The following is a 19846-nucleotide window of genomic DNA, read 5'->3' on the forward strand; positions in this document are numbered from 1 at the left end:
TAGTAAGAAATGAGTTACTGACATTTCAGTAATTCATTGTGTCCTACAGTTTTTCCTCCTGTCTCCAACCTTATTTTTTCCACACATTCCTTCATTCTGTATTGGTTTCCGGCAATCAGAATGTGACAAAGAGCTAAGCATGACGCTTCCTCAGTAGAACAATGCTGTCATTCCCCTCTTAGTACTTGAACTGCTGCCTCCTGCTATACTGGACTTAATTCTGCCAGCCACTATCTCTCAGGTTCCTTTCTTGTGTCTTGAGACAGACACACTTATTAAGTTTTTCATCCGTAACTCTATTTCTATACGGTATGTGTATTTTACTGAGTTTTGTGTGGGTGTGTTTTCAGATTCTTAGGGGTGGGCTGAGCTGTTTGTTCTGCTGGGCAGTGCCTTGTGTTATAGCCAGGCTTCTTTATACGTTATGTATCACCTGTCGAATAGATACTGTAAAGTTCCTCTTGCTGTAAGTGCTGTTTTTTCCTTTTCTATCCTAAGAACAATTATTCACAGCTTTATGTTCAAGAGCTTTATGTTTCTTTGCCTTTTCCCTCACATATGTGTTGTAATGGAGTATAAAAAATGAATGTTGCATGTCCAGGGTGTTTGGTAGATATACCCCCAGAGGAGAGCTACTCATATTCTGCCTTAAATGTTTATAGGCCTGTGCTGTCCACTGTAGTAGCCACGAGCCACATGAGTCTATTGAGAATTTGAAATGTGATGAGTCCAAATTGAAATGTGCTGTTAATATAACAGTGGATTTCAAAGGTCTAGTGTAAAAAAGAATGTGAAATATTAATAATTTAGAAATATTTTAGGTGTATTGGGCTAACCTATACTGAAATTGATCCCATCTGTTCTTTTTATTTATTATTTTTTTTGAGACAGAGTCTCATTATGTTGCCCTCAGTAGTATTGTGGTGGCACAGCTCACAGCAAATCAAACTCCTGGGCTCAAGCAGTTCTCTTGCCTCAGCCTTCTGAGTAACTGGGACTATAGGCACCCGCCACAACACCCAGCTATTTTTTTTTTTTTTTTGCAGTTGTCATTGTTATTTAGCAGGCCTGGGCCAGGCTCGAACCCGCCAGCTTTGGTGTATGTAGCTGGTGCCCTACTCACTGAGCTAGAGTGAATGCTGAGCCTCTTTTTTTATTTTTTTAAACATTGATACTGGAAAACTCAAAATTATGTTACTGTTGGACACTTCTATTCTAGAAAGTATAATAGTATCAACAAATGTAATTATCTAATTTGAACCAGCTCTTAAATACTACTCATTGGAGGTAGTAATCAAATAGTTTGCCCACAGCTTCATTGGCCTACTTGTTTATTTTTAATTTTTTAAATTAAAAAAAAATTTTTTTTTGAGACATAGTCTTATGTTGCCCTCAGTAGAGTGCCATAGTGTCACAGCTCACAGCAACCTCAAACTCTTGGGCTTAAATGATTCTCTGCCTCAGCCTCCTGAGTAGCTGGGACTACAGGTGCCCACTGCAATGCCCGGCTTTTTTTTTTTGTTGTAGTTGTCATGGTTGTTTGGCAGGCCCGGGCTGGGTTCAAATCTGCTTATGTGGCTGGTGCCCTAGCCACTGAGCTACAGGCGCCGAGCCTTCACTGGCCTACATTTTAAAAGAGGTTACAGGTTTGGAAAACCCTCTGATGCTGTCACTGTCTTCATCAAGTACTTAGAGGGTGAGGTACAGTTATTTGATGCTTTTATTTGAAAATGCAGTATTTTGTCTCAGTGCCTGTGGCTCCAGCGGCTAAGGTGCCAGCCACATACACCTGAGGTGGCGGGTTCACATCCAGCCTGGGCCCGCCAAACAACAATGACGGCTACAACCAAAAAATAGCTGGGCGCTGGATGCAACTTGTACTCTGTACTATGTTATACACACTTTAAATTTTATTTTTTTGAGACAGAGTCTCACTATGTCCCGCTTGGTAGAGTGCCGTGGCATCACAGTTCACAGCAACCTCCAACTCCTGGGCTTAGGCGATTGATTCTCTTGCCTCAGCCTCCTGAGTAGTTGGGACTACAGGCACCCAACACAACGCCCGGCTATTTTTTTGTTGCAGTTTGGCTGAGGCTGGGTTTAAACCCACCACCCTCGGTATGGGGCTGGCGCCCTACCCACTGAGCCACAGGTGCTGCCCCCTTTTTTTGAAATCTTATTATGTATCTAATACTTGTTTAGATCTTTGGATACAAAGACAAATCAAATTTCATCTTCGACCGTGAGGAACTTAGTCATAGCGTGACACACAAACAAGACAGGTGTTGGTGTGTGATTCATCTTTCAGTAGTAGAAGACTGCCCAGTAGCTGGAGTAGTTCAGAGAAGGAAGAAATAGGGCCAGAAGAGTAGTCAGTAGAGACTGCTGATGTGCCTCTATATTGTTTTGCAGTCATTTCCTTTGTCTCTTGAAGTCCTTAAATGTGGGAATGTGCTATGAGTAGCAGTGTAGTAAGGAGCTTGGATATCTAAACACCCTGAATGTGGGAAATGAAGTCTGACTCTGTATTTTCCAGCATTTAATTCATCTAGAAAATGAAGCTTTTAAGTTGGCCCTAAGCAAGTCTACAAGCTGTTTTTTTTTTTTTTTTTAAGATACAGAGTCCCACTTTGTCGCCCTTGGTAGGTGCTGTGGCATCACACACACAGCAACCTCCAACTCTTGGGCTTAGGCGATTCTCTTGCCTCAGATTCCCAAGTAGCTGGGACCACAGGTGCCTGCCACAACACCCAGCTATTTTTGTTGTTGTCATTGTTGTTTAGCAGGCCCTGGCCGGATTCAAACCTGCCAGCCCGGGTGTACGTGGCTGGCGCCCTAACCATTGCACTATGGGTAGGCGCCAAGCCTGAACCCAAGAGCTTGAGGTTGCTGTGAGCTATGACGCCACTCTACCGAGGGTGACAAAATGAAACTGTCTTAAAAAAGAAAAAATTGCAACTTCACAGAAGAAGAATTTATCAAAAAATAAAAAAGTTTGTAGGGCAGCACCTGTGGCTCAGTGAGTGGGGCACCGGCCCCATATACTGAAGATGGCGGGCCCAAGAGTTTGAGGTTGCTGTGAGCTGTGCCACCATGACACTCTACCCAAGGGCAACATAGTGAGACTCTGTCTCAAAAAAACAAACTAACAAAGAAAAAACTCTTGGGTTCAAGTGATCCTCTTGCCTCAGCCTCTCAAGTAGCTAGAACTACCATTACCTGCCACAACACCTGGCTATTTTTATAGACAGAGTCTCGTTCTTACTCAGGCTCTTATGCCTCAGCCTCCCAGATTGCTAGGATTACAGGCATGAGCTACCATGCCTGGCCTTGAAGTTGCAATATTTTACCTTCCTTGTTTAACTTAGGAATTGAGGGAAATAGGCAAATACCCTTCAATTTTATTTGTCTTTTTCTGTTCTTTTATGTCTATACAGAAATATGTATGTGAATAAAACCAAACGTAGAAAAATAATCAAATAACTTGCCTGTCTTTACTGGAAATGTAGTCAATTTGGAAAGCTACCAGTATTGTGTGTTTTCAGTGACTGAAGCAAACAGAGCTCAGGTTACAACTGCCTGTCCTGCCTAGGGGGTGGAGGACAGCAAGTGACACAGCATGCAATGGACTCTTACATAACTTTGACTTCAGGGGACAGAATTAAGGTGTGAAAGAACCTCCCAAACTCAGAAATATGATATTAGAACACAGCCTTTGAATTTTTCTCTCAAGCTTGACTTGAAAATCAGCTTCAGAAACATCTTTCAAAGACGACTTCTCATTGCTCTCAGAACATGTTTGCCCTTCTGTTACTAAGTTCATTGACATGTAATATCTTAGAAGGGCTCTCAAAAGTCTTAGAATGCAGCTATCTACAGGTAAGTCACTTAACTTGTCTGGTCGTGAATTTCCTCATTGTCAACAGTGGGGCTGAGTTGAAATCTGGGTTTTTGGACACTGGTGTGCAGCCCGTTTCTGGAAGCTCCGTGTTAAACTCCCTCTCCTGGCAGGTTAAATTTATTGCAAATCTTCAACTCCTTGACCGAATTTCCAGATGGAGTAGATACAGGGGTATTTTCATTTTGTTGATGGCGTAAAATGCAGTAGAAAGGGCCTGGTATGAAGTGTAGAGATGTGATTTGCCTGGGGCAATACTATACCAGTGCTGGAGAGTACCCAGACATGTGTGCTTGTTGAAAGCTGATCTTATCAGATTTGGCTGTACTTATACTTTGGCAAAGTAAGAGCCACAATCTTTCTTTTTGCTTTTGAATCCTTTCACTTAATGTGATTTGGCTTTGAAATCCCAAATGGTTATAACTACAAAACGATGGAGTTAGAAAGATCTCATTTAATTAGTATCCTCAGGATATAAATGAGAATACTAAGGTCTGGGAAGGGGTTGAATAAGTTTTTCTTTTTTCTTTTTTTTTTTTATTGTTGGGAATTCATTGAGGGTACAATATTGAATAAGTTTTTCAAGGTCATCCAGCCAGAACAGAATCGAGATGTTTCACTTCCTGGTCCCGCTCTCTTCTCTTTCTATCTATCTGTCTGTCTGTCTGTCTGTCTGTCTGTCTATCTATCTATCTATCTATCTGTCTGTATGTATGTATGTATGTATGTATGAGTCTCAAGCTATTGTCCAGGGTAGAGTGATGTGGTATCACAGCTCATAGCAACCTCCAACTCTTGGGCTTAAGCGATTCTCTTGCCTCAGCCTCCCAAGTAGGTAGGACTACAGGTGCCTGCCACAACGCCTGGCTATTTTTTGGTTGTAGTTGTCGTTGTTTGGCAGGCCCGGGCTGGATTCACATCCGGTGTATGTGGCTGGTGCCCTAGCCACTTCAGCTATAGGTGCCAAGCCTAATTTTTTTTTTTTTTTTTTTTTTTTGTAGAGACAGAGTCTTATATTATTGCCCTCGGTAGAGTGCCATGGCATCACACAGCTCACAGCAACCTCCAGCTCTTGGGCTGAGGCGATTTTCCTGCCTCAGCTTCCTGAGTAGCTGAGACTACAGGTGCCTTCCACAACAACCTAAACCTAATTTTTTTAACTATGAAATTTTAGAAATAAGAGTAAACAGGCCAGGCACAGTGGCTTATACTTGTAATCCTAGCACTTTCGAAGGCAGAGGTAGGAAGATGGCTTGAGGTCAGTAATTCAAGACCAGCCTCAGCAAGAGTGAGATCCATCTCATCTCTACTAAATATAGAAAAATTAGCCAGTTGTGGTGGTGGTGGGGTATCTGTATTCCCAGCTACTCTGGAGGCTGAGGCAGGAGGATCTCTTGGGCTCAGAAATTTGAGGTTGCAGTGTACTATGATAATGGATAATGCCACTGTACTCTGGCTAGAGCAACAGAGCAAGACTCCCTCTTTCAGAAAAAAATATAAATAAAACTTTTAAGAAATCAGATAAGCATGGGCGGCACCTGTGGCTCAGTGAGTAAGGCACCGGCTCCATATACCGGAGGTGGCAGGTTCAAACCTGGCCCCCACCAACAAAAAAGAAATCAGATAAGAATTAGAATGTCTTAACACAGTTACTAAGAAAATGCCAGGAAGGCTATGTTAACCAGTGTGATGAAATTATGTCAAATGGTCCATAAAACCAGTGTATGGTGTCCCATGATTGCATTAATGTACACAGCTATGGTTTAATAAAAAAAGAAAAAACAACAACAACAAAAAAACTGGTAGCAACATGGCAATCGGGAAATTCCCTGAGCCACTTACGAGTGATCGAATGCCACAATTCAAGTCTAAAAGAACATTCAGACACTAGGCTTCTTTGGGTTCTTCTTACAGGGAGACTAAAGTAAATGTAATACAGTCTAGATACTATTTTCTGCCAAAACAATAAAAATAAAATCATTGTAAAAAAAAAAATGAATTAGGAAGAATATTCCTTTCATTTGAGCGTAATTTACACTGTGCTTATTTGGGGGGAAGTACTTGTTTTGAGGAACTTGTTTCTGTAAATTGCTTAGGCTTTTTTTTTTTTTTCTTTAGGTATGGGGTCAGGGAGGAGAGGTTGGATTTTATTAAAGTTTGTATCTTTTATGATAAAAAGCTTTTAATTATGTAAAATTTTAAACACAAAAGTAGGTGGAATACTAATCACATAACTTGGACAGATATCAACTCTTCATCTGTCTTGTCTTAATAATGGTGTCTTCAGGTCAGGGGTGGTGACTCACACCTGTAATGCTAATACTCTGGCAGGCCGAGGTGGGTGGATTGCTTGAGCTTACGAGTTCAAGACCAGCCTGAGCAAAATTGAGACCCGGTCTCTACTAAAAAATAGAAAAACTGAGGCAAGAGGATCATTTGAGACTCATGAGGTTAGAGGTTGCTGTGGAGCTATGATGCCATGACACTCTACAGCTGTGACAGCTGTCACAGGAAAAAAAAACATGCTGTCTTCAAATCTTTGTGATATTTTGTTCTTGCCAGTAAAATGTCTTTTTGCTCTTAAGAAAATACAGTACTGGCTTGGCGCCTGTGGCTCAAGTGGCTTAGGTGCCAGCCATATACACCTGAGCTGGCGGGTTCAAATCCAGCCCGGGCCCACCGAACAACAATGATGCTGCAAACAAAAAATAGCCGGGTGTTGTGGGAGGCGCCTGTAGTCCCAGCTACTTGGGAGGCAGAGGCAGGAGAATTGCTTGAGCCCAGGATATCTGGAGGTTGCTGTGAGCTGTGATGCTATGGCATTCTGCCCTGGGTGACAGCTTGAGGCTCTGTCTCAAAAAAAAAAAGAAAATATGGTACTTTTCTTCATGTTATTGTACTTTTTTGTGGTATGAAGGATTTCCATCTCAGATGCTTATCCTAAAAATTAATTTCTTTGATAAGTTTACTTAGTCAAGATGATTCCAAAGCTCTAAGCAAAGTTTTTATCTCTTTGCCACTGTATTGGATTAGATAAGCTAGAGGCTATAACAAATACCCCCACCCCCACCCCGATTTTAGTAGCTTAAACTGATAGAAGTTTATTTTTAGTTCTGGCAGAATTCAGGGTAGGTATTTTCTTTTTTGACAAAGTCTCACTTTTTCACCCTGGGTTAGAGTGTCGTGGCTTCACAGCTCACAGCAACCACAAACTCAGGCTCAAGCGATTCTCTTGCTTCAGCCTCCCAAGTAGTTGGGACTAAGGCACCTGCCACAACGCCTGGCTATTTTTAGAGATGGGGTCTTGCTCTTACTCAGGCTGGTCTTGAACTCCTGAGCTCAAGCAGTTCACCTGCCTGGGTCTCCCAGAGTGCTAGTATTACAGGCGTGAGCCACTGCACCTGGCCTAGGGTAGGTATTTTCTGATGGGGAAATGGGGAAAATTGATTCAAGGGTCCAGGCTTCATTGCTTCTTGGCCTTTTAGCTAAGATCAAGGATCCAGGCTTCTTCCATTTTGCTCTTCCACCATCTTCAGTACATGCTTTCTGGGTTGCTGGGCTAGTCTCTATCAAGCCATCAGAAGGGCAGAATTGGGGGAGCACACATGGGAGGTTGGTGTGGGCAAGGCCAAGAGGTGGCATAGTCTCACATTCATCCCACTGGCTGGAATTCAGTCATCCGTCTGTACTGAACTACATAGGGAGGTGGGAAATAGTGTGTGATACCAGAAGAAAAAGAAAAAGACTTACAGCCTGCAACCCCTCCATATGTATCCAGTCTCATCCTGTTCCTCTGTAGAAAGCAACACAATAGAGTCTATTTCCTTACTCTTTGTTGAATCCATTTTACTGTGGTTCAAAAGTTATTAATTTTCTTTCTGCTTATTAATTATATCTGTTAAATAAAATTTGAGAGACCTAAGAAAACACATAGAAGATATAAAAACTACAATAATCCTCTCACCTGGAAATTATTATTATTATTATTCCATTCTTACAGTTCCTTCCATTTTACAAATTTATAAGCACTTAGAAGTAATACAATTTCTCCAATCATAAGAGGGAGAAAACAACAATCTGGCTGTTTTGCCTTCTCCTAGCAAAGACAAATAGGGATATTCCGGAGGTGTCATGAGGCTTTACACTTTTGGCATTTTCAAAATGAACTTACTTACACATCTTAATCTTCATTCCTCTTAGTAAATAGAGTCAGTAGTTGAGAAGGATGCTACTAATCTCAGATGGGAAGATAATTTCTTGGGAGGAAATACATTTCTCCAGTCATTAGTTCCAGATTCAGGGATATAGGACCTTTGGTTTTTCTTTAAAGTGGTGAAGATGCAACCTAGAGGCAGACCAACATCAGAATTCCTGTTTGTGAGGTCATCGGCATGACTTTGTAACCAGGTTGTTCAAAATACTTACCCAGCTTCTGGCAGGGTATGAGCTGACACCTGCCCCAATTCTACAGATACCATGAGGTACCAGTTGTTCCATAGTTTTGTGTTGACTTTTCTGTAACTTCTGTAGATAAAAAGTAGAGACATTGATGTCAGGCTCTATATTTTGCTGAAAGAGATGGTATAATGATAAGAAAATCATTGTGAATGCCCTCTGGCAGGACATTTCAAAGCAGAAAACAGTTGAGCAGCAAAAGTATTTTACTGTGTGAGTGGGTATGTGGTTAGTCAGTGGTTCTGTTTGCTGTATAATTTGCTATCAATTTTCCCTGCAAATAAACATTTTTTGTTCTGTGAAAATATATCTATAGCACCAGGCAAGTAGTAGTTTGAAGTGATTAGATTTGGTTATTAGTGGGACAAATTATTTATGACTCAGGGGCCTATGTTTAGATGTATCACAATTGAGAAATTGTCACCATTTGTTTTTGATTACAGTAGAACCTCTGTAAGTTGACTGCCCAAGAGACTGTAACAAATTGGTCAACATACGGAGGTGGTCAACATAAGGAACTCGGCCTACTGTACCGATACGTACATGTGGTGCATGTCTGATCTGTGAAAATTAGGTCAACTTGAGGAGGTTGTCAGTGCAGGGAAGTGGTCAGGTATGAGGTTCTACTTTATGTTGCTTTGTTCTTTGTATCTGTTTCACTTGGAGTCGGAAGAAAAGGTATTGGTTCATACCAATATCCAGAAACCTAGTCTCTGAGGGTTAACATAATTTTTGAGGGATTGTCCTCCTTCAAACAAATAAATAAAAACTTCAAAGCCCTGTGTTCCTGGTCTGGTGTGGTGTTTCATGCCTGTAATCCTAGCACTCTGAGAGGCTGAGGTGGGTGGATTGCCTGCACTCAGGAGTTCCAGAAGAGCCTGAGCAAGAGCTAGACCTTCTCTCTAATAAAAAATAGAAAAATTAGCTGGCCATGGCGGCAGGATTCTGTAGTCCCATTTACTCGGGAAGCTGAGGCAAGAGGATTCCTTAAACCCAAGAATTTGAGGTTGCTGTGAGTTGTGACCCGGCAGTTTTCTACCCAGGGCGACTGAGTGAGAATAGGTCTCAAAGAACAAATAACAAAACAACCCCCTCTTCCCCCCCCAAATGTCTTGCACTTTTTTTCTTTTTTGTAGAAACAGTCTCACTTTATGGCCCTCGGTAGAGTGCCGTGGCATCACACAGCTCACAGCAACCTCCAACTCCAGGGCTTAGGTGATTCTCCTGCCTCAGCCTCCCGAGCAGCTGAGACCACAGGCGCCCGCCACAACGCCCAGCTATTTTTTTGTTGCAGTTTGGCCGGGGCCTGGTTTGAACCTGTCACCCTTGATATATGGGGCTGGTGCCTTACTGAGTGAGCCACAGGTGCCGCCCCTGTCTTGCACTTTATAAATTGTCCCTTCCCATTTTTTTTTTCCAAGTAACACAGGAAGTAGATCTGGCATGTTTTTCTAAGTTTGATCCTATGATTTTAGAGAGATTTTGTGCCCTCTCAAATAATTGGTATTGCTTTTTCTCCCACAAAGCATGTCAGCCTCAGAGAAACTCCACATTCTGTTTTTTAAAGTAGATTGTGTTTTTTTTTTTTTTTGTGGTTTTTTGGCCAGGGCTGGGTTTGAACCCGCCACCTCTGGCATATGGGACCGGCGCCCTACTCCTTGAGCCACAGGCACTGCCCCTAGATTGTGGTTTTTAAAGTATTATTTCACGTGTTCTCTAATTTTTTTCCTGCTTAAGTCACAGGTCCCTATTTTCTTAACACATAAGACCTAGAATCTTAAAAAATTTACCTTGCTGAGAGCACTTTACAAGCCCATTAGATATGTTCCCTTTCAAATGTTTCTTCAACTAGCATGTCTTTAACACAGCTTTTTAGAAGGGAGCTATTCTGGCTGGACGGGGCTCATGCCTGTAATCCCAGCACTCTGGGAGGCTGTGGCGGATTGCCTGAGTTTAGGAGTTGGAAACCAGCCTGAGAAAGAGCAAGACCCCCCCCCTTAAAAAAAACAAAGTGAATTTTTCTTTACACATAGGTTGCAGAAACTTGAAATTGCCAATTTGAAATAAAGTTTTGGCTGCAGGGACAGTATTTAACGGCTTTAGATCAATTTTTGTTATTAAAGACATTTCTGTGCTTTTAGTGAAAATTCTAAATTCTTTTTTTTTTTTTTGCAGTTTTTGGCCGGGGCTGGGTTTGAACCCGCCACCTCTGGTATATAGGGCTGGCGCCCTACTTTTGAGCCACAGGAGCCGCCCTCAAGTGATTCTCTTGACTCAGCCTTTTATCTGGGACTGTAGGCACCATCCACAACACCTGGCTATTTTTAGATATGAGATCTAGCTCTGGCTCAGGCTGGTCTGAAACACATGAGTTCAGGCAATCTACCTGCCTTGGACACTTCCTTTTTGGAAATGCCAAAAAGGACAGATCTTCTAAAGTTATTTGTATCCATGAACTTAATACCTTGCCCCTTTAACTTTGTTATTTATTTATATATTTATCTATTTTACCTTTGTTATTTAGATCAGATCTCAGAATTAAATCACAAGCTCAGCATATTATTCTAATTTAAAATTTTTGCTTAATTCAGGCCTGGCTTTTCTCTTAAATCTTTAGGTTACACAGAAACAAACCTGTTCCTCTAGTGTTGGTGTTTAGCAATACAACTTCCTGTTTTGGAGCAAAAATGGAAATGTTTTAATGAGCAAGAAGAGAGTCAGATTGTATAGCTGAGGAATCTACGTCATGGAGGGCTGCTCCCTGGTATGTAGTTGGTGCTTGGAGGTAGATCTGCCTCTTTGTCCTATTTGGGAGGGTGCAAACAAAATAGTTATTTTAGACTGTTCAGGAGTGACTTAAGGTCTATAGATAAACATTTTACAAATGTTTCTTGGCTTGAAAAAAATAGTCTGTTACATTAGTGGTGTAAATAAAGGATTCTGGGGGTTAACGTATAGGTACATGTTTTAGTTTGGAAGTGCGATTACAAAGTAATGTGACTGACTTTTAAAAATAAAGGAAAAATGTATCAGAATTTAACAGTCTCACCTAAGTTTTCTCTTCTAGGGAGATGCTGTCCATTTAGTACAGTGATAACAGCTGTTAACAAGTTTTTGGAGCTTTTAGAATTGCCCTATGAATTTTTTTTGGTGGGGGGACAGAGTTTTACTTTGCTCCCCTTGGTAGAGTGTCCTGGCGTCATAGCTCACAGCAACCTCAAACTCTTGGGCTTAAGCGATTCTCTTGCTTCAGCCTCCCAAGTAGCTGGGACTACAGGTGCCGACCACAATGCCCAGCTATTTTTAGAGATGGGGTCTCTCTGTTGCTCAGGCTGGTCTCGAATCCATGAGCTCAGGCAATCCACCAACCTTGTCCTCCCAGGGTGCTAGGTTATAGGTGTGAGCCACCTCGCCCAGCCTTGCCCTATGAGCTTTGGATACTTTTTTGCTATGTTCTGTAATTGCCCATCATTATATATTTGAGGTATTTTGATTCAAATTTTGGAAAGAGCTGGATTGTGTTAGAGCCAAGTCCAGTTGAGAGATTGAGCTAGTCACTACTATTTTGGGTCACTCACCAATAAACTGCTACTTACAAACTGCCTCTGAATTTTTCTTTTTTTGAGACAGAGCCTCAAGCTCTCACCCTCGGTAGAGTGCTGTGGCATCACAGCTCACAGCAACCTCCAACTCCTGGGTTTAGGTGATTCTCTTGCCTCAGCCTCCCAAGCACCTGCGACTACAGGTGCCTGCCACAATGCCTGGCTATTTTTTTGTTGCAGTTTGGCCAGGGCTGGCTTTGAACACGACACCCTTGGTATATGATGCCGGTGCCCTACCCACTGAGCCACAGGCGCCACCCAGAATTTTTTTTTTTTTTTTGAGACAGAGTCTCACTTTGTCACCCTTGGTAGAGTGCTATGGCATCACAGCTCACAGCAACCTCAAACTCTTGGGTTTAAGCGATTCTCTTGCCTTAGCTTACCAAGTAGCTGGGACTATAGGCACCTGTTACAACGTCCGGCTATTTTTTTTGAGACAGGGTCTCACTCTGGTTCAGGCTGGTCTCCAACTCCCAAGTGCTGGGATTACAGGCATGTGCCACTACGCCTGGCTGGAAGTTACTTTTAAAAGAGGAGTTGAATATTTTGCCCATGGTTGTATTATTAAAATACTTAAAATTTGGGTGGTGCCTGTAGCTCAGTGGGTAGGACGCCAGCCACATACACCGAGGCTGGTGGGTTTGAACCCGGCCTTGGCCAGCTAAAGTAACAATGACAACTGCAACAAAAAAATAGCTGGGCATTGTGGTAGGTGCCTGTAGTCCCAGCTACTTGGGAGGCTGAGGCGAGAGAATTGCTTAAGCCCAAGAGTTTGAGGTTGCTGTGAGCTGTGACACTACTGCACTCTACCGAGGATGACATAGTGAGACACTGTCTCAAAACAAACAAACAAAAAAAAACTTTTGTTCACTTTGAAGGACATTGTTCATTCGGCAAGGAGAGCCTCCCTAGACAGAGGAGGTTCTAGAACCATGTACTATCCAATAGAACTTTTTGTGATGATAGAAATTGTTCTTTATGTTGTACTTTGGGTGTTTCACACTTGAATGTGACTAAGAAATTGAATTTTTAATATTACAGGCAGTCCTTGGGTTATGAATGAGGTAGGTTCTGTAGGTTTGTTCTTAAGTTGAATTGGTATATAACTTGGAACAGGTACATTTACCCGTATGTAATGCAAGTTGTATACCAGTTGGATGTTTGTAATTCGGGGACTGCCTGTAATTTATTTTCTTTTTGAGGTAGAGTTTCTGTCACTCTGAGTAGAGTGCCATGGTGTCATAGCTCACAGCAATCTCAAACTCTTGGGCTTATGAGATCTTGCCTCAGTTTTTCTATTTTTAGTAGAGATGGGGTCTCACTCCTGCTCAGGCTGGTTTTGAACTTCTGAGTTCAAGTGTTCCTTCCACCTGGGCCTCCCAGAGTGGTAGGATTACATGTGTGAGCCACCACAGCCATTATATATGTTTTTAATACTGGATATGCCCTAGGTGGTTTATAGAGTTATTTAAATACTTGAGACTTTTTCTCATTCATTTTATTTAGTGAGCATTGTTTTAAAAAGTGCTGTGGGAAATATAAAGATAACTATAATATAGTTTCTCTCCTGAAGAGATTTAGTGTCTGATGGAATTTGTAGACACCCCCCCCCACCCAATCCTCCCACACACACCCTAAATGTGCTATGAGAAAGACATACTCAGGGCGGCGCCTGTGGCTCAGTTGGTAGGGCACCGGCCCCATATACCGAGGGTGGGGGGGTTCAAGCCCGGCCCCAGCTGCAACTAAAAAATAGCTGGGCGTTGTGGCCGGCACCTGTAGTCCCAGCTACTCAGGAGGCTGAGGCAAGAGAATCGCTTAAGCCCAGGAGTTGGAGGTTGCTGTGAGTTGTGTGATGCCACGGCACTCTTCTGAGGGCCATAAAATGAGACTCTGTCTCTACAAAAAAAAAAAAAAAAAAAAGAATAAATAAATAAAAAAGAAAAAGACATACTCAATTCTACAGGAAATGGAAGGATGAACACATTTTCATTAGTGAGGTTTGGAGTAGGTTTTGCGGGGCTGATGAATGCTTGAGTTTGCCCTTGAGTGAACTTTCAGCAGGTGAAAATAACTAGCCCTGAAAAGGACATTTAAGGCAAGGGGAACCCCTTGAAACAAAAGCCTGGAGGAGGGAAAGCACCAAGGCAGTTGTAGAGAAATTAGTCATGTGGTGACTAATGTGCATGTAATTCACACATTGAACCTCAAATTAACGTTTTTTTTTTGAGACAGAGTCTTCCTCTGTTGCTGTGGGTCGAGTAGAATAGTGTCATAGTGGCTCACTGCAACCTCAAACTCCTGGGCTCTAGTGATCCTCCTGTCTCAGCCTCCTGAGTAGCTGAGACTACAGGCACCTGCTACGATGCTCAGCTAATTTTTCTACTTTTAATAGAGATGGGGTCTGGTCTTGAATTTCTTTTCTTTTCTTTTCTTTTTTTTTTTTTTTTTTTTGAGACAAAGCCTCAAGCTGTCACCCTGCGTAGAGTGCTGTGGTGTCACACCTCACAGCAACCTCAAACTCCTGGGCTTAAGCGAGTCTCTTGCCTCAGCCTCCCAAGTAGCTGGGACTATAGGCCCCACCACAACGCCTGGCTATTTTTCGATTGTAGTTGTCATTGTTGTTTGGCAGCCCCGGGCTGGTTTCGAGCCTGCCAGCTCCGGTTTACGTGGCACCCTAGCCACTGAGCTATAGGTGCTGAGCTGGTCTTGAATTTCTTAGCTCAAGCAATCTTCTGCTTCTGCCTTCCTGAGTGCTAGGATTACAGGTGTGTGCAGTGTGCCTGGCTACAGGTTACTTCTTGACCAATATCTTAGCAGCAGCTCCCAAACTTTAGCATCAGAATCACCTTAAGGGCTTGTTAAATTTCAGATAGCTGGGCCCATCCTCAGGGTTTATTTCAGTAGGTTTGGGGTTTGCATTTCCAAGTTCCCAGGTAATGTTGATGCTGTGTGTTTTGAGAACCACTGTTAGAGCACCAGTTTATTCAATAAGTGCCTTATAGAAATGCCTGTTTTATATAAATAAATACTCTGATGTTACCATATAACAGTATTCTTGTTCTGTGTATGGTTTTCCCACAGATTGTAAGTTCAGGCTTTTATTACTCCTTATGCAGTGCTATAACAATGCTATAACCATATTGAACTTGCTCTCTTGGCATCCAATTTTTATTTTTTATTATTATTATTTTGTTTTTGCAGTTTTAGGCCGGGGCTGGGTTTGAACCCACCACCTCCAGCATATGGGGCCAGCACCCTGCTCCTTTGAGCCACAGGCACTTCCCGGCATCCAATTTTTTTTTTTTTTTTGTAGAGACAGAGTTTCACTTTGTTGCCCTCGGTAGAGTGCTGTGGCATCACACGGCTCACAGCAACCTCCACCTCCTGGGCTTAAGCGATTCTTCTGCCTCAGCCTCCCGAGTAGCTGGGACTCCGGCATCCAATTTTTAAATATCTGAACCAGTAGCTCCAGCTTCTGAAATGTTGTGACTTAAAATGTAAAGCAAAAGTGAATATAGCAGCAGTTGTCAAATGTTTTTCTCAGGACCCTTTATATTCTTAAAAATTAATGAGGTTGCTGAAGAGCTTTTGTTCATTGTAGATATATGTATTGTATTGATATTTACTATATTAGAAGTTAAAACTGAGAATAAGCCTGGCATGGTGTCTCACACTTGTAATCCTGGCACTTTGGGAGGCTGAGGTGGGAGGATACTTGAGGCCAGTTCAAGATCAGCCTGGGCAAGTAGTCAGACCCTGTCTAAACAAAACAACAATTAACTGGGTGTGATGGCATGTGCCTGTAGTCCCAGTTTCTCAGGAGGTTAAGGCAGGAGAATCTCTTGAGCCTAGGAATTCAAGGTTACAGTGAGCTATGATGATGCCACTGCACTACACATGTATACGAATGTTCATAAAATCAGAGCAAGACACTGTGTTTAGAAAAACAAATACCTCCCCAAAACCCCTAGAAAACCAAATATTGAAAACATTAATTTAGTGGAAATAATAATAAACTCATTACATGTTACATAAACTTTTAATGAAGAATAACTTGTCTAAAGCAAAAAATTTAATGAGATGACAATTGTTTTACGTTTTTGAAAATTCATTTTGTGTCTAGCTTAATAGAAGACAACTTGGTTCTCTTATTTGATTCTGCATTTAATCTGTAGTGATAAATTGGTTGAGATGTAAGAAGCAAAATGGCCTTACACAGACTTATAGGAAAAGAGTATAATTTTTTTTTTTTTTTTGGAGACAGAGCCTCAAGCTGTCACCCTGGGTAGAGTGCTGTGACATCACAGCTCATAGCAACCTCCAACTCCTGGGCTCAAGCAATTTTCCTGCCTTTGCCTCCCAAGTAGCTGGGACTACAGGCACCCGCCACAATGCCCAGCAATTTTTTGGTTGCAGCTGTCATTGTTGTTTGGTGGGCCCAGGCTGGATTCGAACCCACTAGCTCAGGTATATGTGGTTGGCGCCTTAGCCGCTTGAGCCACAGGCACCAAGCCGAAAAGAGTATATTTTGATGTATTTTCTTTTTCTTTTATTCTGGTAAGATCTCCCTTGTTTTCTCCCTCTATTTCCTAGGTTAGATAGAGTGCAATGGCATCATCCTAGTCATCATAGCTCACAGTAGCTTCCAATTCCTGGGTTTAAGTGATCTTCCTGCTTCCTATTTTGTAGAGACAGGGTCTCGCTGGCCTCAAACTCTTGACTTCAAGTGATCCTCAGCCTTCCAAAGTGCTAGGATTACAGGCCTGAGCCACTTTGCCTGGCTTGTTATTTTGGAGACAGAATCTTACTCTGTTGCCCTAGGCTAGAGTGCCATGGTGTCATTCTATTTCACAAACCTCAAACTCCTGGGCTCAAGCAATTCTCTTAGCTCCCAAGTAGCTGGGACTATAAGTGTGTGCCACCATCCCTGGATAATTATTTTTTCTATTTTTAGTAGAGAGGGGGGTCTCACTTTTGCTCAGGCTGGTCTTGAACTCCTGAGCTCAAGCAATCCACCTGCCTCGGCTTCCTAGAGTGCTAGAATTCCAGGTTGAGCTATTTCCCCAGCCCCCATATTTCCTGTTAGATACAGCTCCAAAAATTTTTTTTTTAGAGTTGAATCTGGAATCTGGAATGATATGAATGAATATTTATTGTTACATAAACTTCATTGGGCTGATTTGTACTTTGAATCTTTTATCCCATGCATGATTTCGTAACATCATTATTGGTTAGAAAATGACTCACTGAATTGTGTGATCATCAAAATATTGGCACATTTCATTATATAATATAAAATAATTACATTTGTGGCTCAAGTAGCTAAAGCACCAGCCACATACACCTGAGCTGGTGATTTCGAATCCAGCCCGAGGCCCACCAAACAGCAATGATGGCTCCAACCAAAAAATAGCCAGGTATTGTGGCAGGCGCCTGTAGTCCTAGCTACTTGGGAGGCGGAGGCAGGAGACTCGCCCAGGAGTTGGAGGTTGCTGTGAGCTGTGATGCCATGGTACTCTACCCAGGGTGACAGCTTGAGGCTCTGTCTCAAAAAAAATAAAAATTACATTTGTTAGTACCATCAGTCTGATCACAACGCTTTTTAGTATTGGAAAGCTGTCAATCTTCACAATGGAGGATGTTTTCCAAAATTCTGACTTCTCTTAAGAGCTTAAATTTTATAATTGCAAATAGTTATTTTCTTTGAAGTGATGGGCTCATGTAGTTTATGTTCAAGAAAATATCTGCCAATAGGCCGGGTGTGGTGGCTCACATAGTAAGACTCTATCTCAAAAAAAAAAAAAAAAAGCAAGATCTCTAGAAAATTTTTATTTTATTTTTTGTGGGAGGAGGGCAGAGGCTCACTTTGTTGCCCTCAGTAGAGGGCTGTGGTGTCACAGCTCACAGCAACCTCAAACTCTTGGGCTTAAGTGATCCTCTTGCTTCAGCCTCCCAAGTAGCTGGGACTACAGGTACCCACCACAATGTCTGGCTATTTTTTTGTTGCAGTTGTCATTGTTGTTTAGCAGGCCCAGGCCGGGCTTGAACCCACCAGCCTCGGTGTACGTGGCTGGTACCCTACCCACTGAGCTACAAGCGCTGCCAAGAAATGCATATTTTGTTGTTCTTGTTAATTTTCAACATGTCCACCATCATTACCATACAAAGGGTAATACGATTCTGTAGTTCTCAGAAAACATTTTCAAGCTGATTTTCAACAATCACATCAGTTGTCCTAGCTTGCAAGTCTTCTAAAGATCAAGGTTTGTTTGAATGAACATTAGTTTTCACTTGTCTCCATAAAAAGAAACTCAATGGCGTCAAATCTGGCTAATGTGGAGGCCAAGAAAGGTCCACCTCTTCCAATTCATCTGTTAGGGAATTTCTCATGTAGGGAATTTCTGACATGCAAAGCAAAGTGACAAGGAGCACCATCTTGTTGAAATATATTCTCTATCAGCTCTAATTGTTCAAGCTGAGGAATAATGTAATTTTGAAGCATTTCTAAATAGCCATCACCATTAACAACACACTCTTCAGAAAAGAAAGGCCCTAGGACTCCATTTTTTCCCAAAGCACACCACACAGTAACTTTTACTTTTTTGTGTTTTTTTAGAGATAGAGTCTCATTTTATTCCCTCTGTAGAGTGCCGTGGTGTCATAGCGCACAGCAACCTCCAACTCCTGGGCATAGGCGATTCTCTTGTCTCAGCCTCCCCAGTAGTTGGGACTATCGACGCCCGCCAGAATGCCCAGCTATTTTTTTTATTGCAGTTTGGCCTGGGCTAAGTTTGAACCTGTCACCCCTAGTATATGGGGCCGGCATCCTACCCACTGAACCACAGGCACCGCCCACACATTAACTTTGGGAGAATCTCTCTCTCTTTTTTTCTTTTTTTTTTGTTTTGGGGTGGGGGGAGACAGAGTCTCACTTTGTCACCCTATGGTGTCATAGCTCACAGCAACCTCAGACTCCTGGGCTCAAGCACTTCTCTTGCCTCAGCCTCCCAAGTAGCTGGGATTAGAGGCGCTCACTGCAATACCCAACACCCTATTTTTAGAGGCAGGAGGGTCTCACTCTGGGTCAGGCTGGTCTGAGACTGGTGAGCTCAGGCGCTCCACTTGCCTTGGCCTCCCAGAGTGCTATGATTACAGGCGAGAGCCACTGTGCCCAGCCCTGGAGAATCTTTTTCATGTTCAACAGACTCATGTGAATTTTCAGTTCTCCAAATAAGGCAATTATGCCTCTTGACCTTGCCACTGATGTGAAATGTTGCTTCACCAGAGAACATTAAATTACTCAAAAATGCATCATCATTGGTAAGTTTTTTGTCGAACTGTTTACAGAAAGTTAGTCATGCATGATATTCCTCTTACAACATTTGATGCACTTGAAATTTGTATGTTTTCATGTGAAGTCTTGTCTGCAGAATCTTTTGCACAGTAGACTTTGGAAGCCTCAGCTCTAGTGATAACCTGTTTTAATGACTTTCTTGCACTTGCCTCAAAGGTTTCTTCCACAGATGTTACAGTTTCTTCACTAACACCTGGCCTACCAGACCATGGTTTATCATTGACAGAACTGGTTTTTTTATATTTTTTCATCCACTTGGATATGAATTCCTGTGTGGTGCTTCTTTATTATGATGGGTTCTAAACCGTCTTTGGACAGCAGTGGTAGGTTTTAGTTCAGTCAACCAAAGAACACAATTTACTTTCTCTTCTAGTGAAGCCATGAGTTAACAATGATTCTTAACCACTACATAACTGTAACTAATCACTTTACAGCAGTGGTTCTAGGGTTTGGCAGCTTTGCCGATTTCACATGCAAGGCCATTGTGGATGGGGGTGGTCTTCAGCACCTCTTGTAAAGTGGTGTTAATATCTA

General features: G+C 42.2%; 1 protein-coding gene across 12 annotated transcripts in view; it reads left to right on the forward strand.

Annotated features, from left to right (window-relative positions):
- CLIP1 (CAP-Gly domain containing linker protein 1) overlaps nucleotides 1-19846 on the forward strand; it is a 159902-nt gene that overhangs the window by 21152 nt on the left and 118904 nt on the right. For 6 of the 12 annotated variants that reach the window (XM_053586972.1, XM_053586960.1, XM_053586968.1 and 3 more), the window contains exon 2: nucleotides 10971-11117. The exons of 4 other annotated variants lie outside the window; for them this stretch is intronic. The gene's annotated coding sequence lies outside the window, so the exon portion shown is untranslated. Of the gene's footprint in view, nucleotides 1-3675; nucleotides 3880-10970; nucleotides 11118-19846 lie in introns of those variants that run through there. 2 more of the 12 variants (XM_053586962.1, XM_053586961.1) reach the window with 2 other exon arrangements.

The sequence above is a fragment of the Nycticebus coucang genome, chromosome 4 (genome assembly GCF_027406575.1).
Source record: "Nycticebus coucang isolate mNycCou1 chromosome 4, mNycCou1.pri, whole genome shotgun sequence".
Taxonomy (NCBI): Eukaryota; Metazoa; Chordata; class Mammalia; order Primates; family Lorisidae; genus Nycticebus; species Nycticebus coucang.